This window comes from Hydra vulgaris, chromosome 02, assembly GCF_038396675.1.
Source record: "Hydra vulgaris chromosome 02, alternate assembly HydraT2T_AEP".
Classification (NCBI taxonomy): Eukaryota; Metazoa; Cnidaria; class Hydrozoa; order Anthoathecata; family Hydridae; genus Hydra; species Hydra vulgaris.
Window position 1 is genome coordinate 1,796,753 of NC_088921.1, and position 2,323 is coordinate 1,799,075.

General features: G+C 25.0%; 1 long non-coding RNA gene across 1 annotated transcript; it reads left to right on the forward strand.

Moving 5' to 3' along the window:
- Nucleotides 1–691: 691 nt before the first annotated feature.
- LOC136076636 (uncharacterized) lies at nt 692–1,862 on the forward strand. The gene is made up of 3 exons (XR_010636445.1): nt 692–992; nt 1,630–1,695; nt 1,786–1,862. It is a non-coding gene; the product is annotated as an uncharacterized LOC136076636 (long non-coding RNA).
- The last annotated feature ends 461 nt before the right edge of the window (nt 1,863–2,323 follow it).

Below are 2,323 nucleotides of genomic sequence, written 5' to 3' on the forward strand. Positions count from 1 at the left end.
ATTGAATAGAAAAAGGAAAAACACTTCAAGCTAAAAATAAACTTAACCAAACAAATATTAGTTAAAAAAAAACATTCAAGTCAGATTAATAAATACAAGAAAAACATGTGTTTGATCATCTATGTGCTTGATCACCAATGCCAAAACTATGAGAAGCATAAACTAATGTAAAAAAATTAACAAAGTAACTTAAAAAATATATAGGTGGATGAATTTTTTAAATAGAACACCCAGCATATTCTATTAAAAAGGCTGAAAATGTATATAGATAGAGAAAAATCAAATATTTTCAGAATCTTTTTATTCTATGTGAGAAAAATTTAATGTAACAATATATATATATATATATATATATATATATATATATATATATATATATATATATATATATATATATATATATATATATATATATATATACATGGCTTCCTGATGAGCCTGCTGATGGTGAAACAAGTTGTTGAAGACCAGTAAAAATTAGATAAGTGTTTTTACTAATTTATTATTCCTCTGTTCTTTAAGGACATTAAGCACTCTATTTGTAGAATACACTAACATATTTTATATATATATATATATACATACATACATACATACATACATACATACATACAGACATACATACATACATACATACATACATACATACATACATACATACATACATACATACATACATACATACAACCAATTAATTTTGTACAGATTGTTTTGAAGTGGACTGAATTTTCTTCTTTATTAATCTTTGTTTTAAATTCAGATTCTCTATAAGCACTTGCCAAATCAAAGAAAACTTCCAGATTATGCTATCGAGAAAGCTAAAGAGTTAATGCATTTAAAACCGAACAAAAAACTGCTACAAAAAGAGTTGATTAAATCCACAGGTAAAATTATCACTATAAGAGATCTTTCAAACATTGCTGCTTCATCTAACAAAGTTGAAAACAGGAATGATATCACAACCTTTGTTACAACTTTAAAAGACAAATATAGTAAGTAGTCTTATGAACTGATAATGCTTCTTGTTTTTTATTTTATTTTTTTTTCTCTTAAATTTGGCATGTTTTTAAATAATGTTTCTCCATTTGTTTCTGTTTTTATTGCTCAATAATTTGTAATTTATTGACTTTATATTGTTTTATTAGATCAAATTTAAACTATATTTTCTGAATCTTTCTGGTTTTGTTTAGAAAGCTAATAAATTGACTTATTAAATTGAAAATAGGGATTGTTGTTGCCATATCAGTCTCAGCTTTAAGGTGAACAGTTGCAGCTTCAACTTGATGCTGAACTTGAAGTTGATAAGGATTATTATAATCAGCTTGAGAGAGAGTGAGTTTAGGAGTTACTCCTAAAGTTTAGGAGTAACTCCTAAAGTTTAGGAGTAACTCCTAAAGTTTAGGAGTAACTCCTAAAGTTTAGGAATTACTCCTAAACTGCCCCTCAAATGATTTTATGCAAGTGAGACTAAATGAATAACTTCTAATTTTAGATGATTAAATTTTAAAAATTTATTTTTAGATCTAAAATTAATTAATCTAGATAAATTGTTTACAGTGATGCAAATAAAATTATATAATAACTATAAATATATGTATTATATTTAGTATATGTAAATATATATTCTAGGAGTGCACCGATCAAGTCTTACCCGAAAGCGTGTACGGTCGCACGCCTTGTTTGTCCACATTTAAAGTAATTTTTTTGGACAAAATTTTTTTTAACTAAATTTTTTGGAGCTATTTAAAACTTTTTTTTAAGTTTTTAACTACATTTTTCAAACAGAGCAATTGTTATGTTCATTATCTCCAGTATTTCGTATTAACGCTGGAAATCGGGCAATATAAAGGAAATAATTTCAGACTGGGATCAAATGTGGTAAATACATTTATAAAAAAATCATGAATTTTTTTAGTTAATTTTAGTTAAAATATACTGCCTTTTTCCTCAAATTGTATGAAATTCGGTAGCTAAAATTACCTACCTAAAAAAAAGAATACAAAGTTTTAAAAAAGTTTTACAAAATGAATATTTTTTTGGAATTTACTATTTTTAAGTTATTAATGAATAAATTATAAATGAATAAATAAATGAATAAAATATAATATTTTATTTCGTTACAACTTTGTTTCTTTTTTTTTTAGAATTGGTTTTTTTCTAAGTAGATAAGTTTACCTTTTTACCACAAATTATTTTTAAAAGCTTTAAAAGTTAAAAGATGCGAACTGCCATGGTCAGTGTGTCTAAAAAAATTGCTTTAAATGTGGACAAACTTTGTGTGCGACCGCCAATCTTTTAGTCTTGTCCGCGCAAAATAATTTAA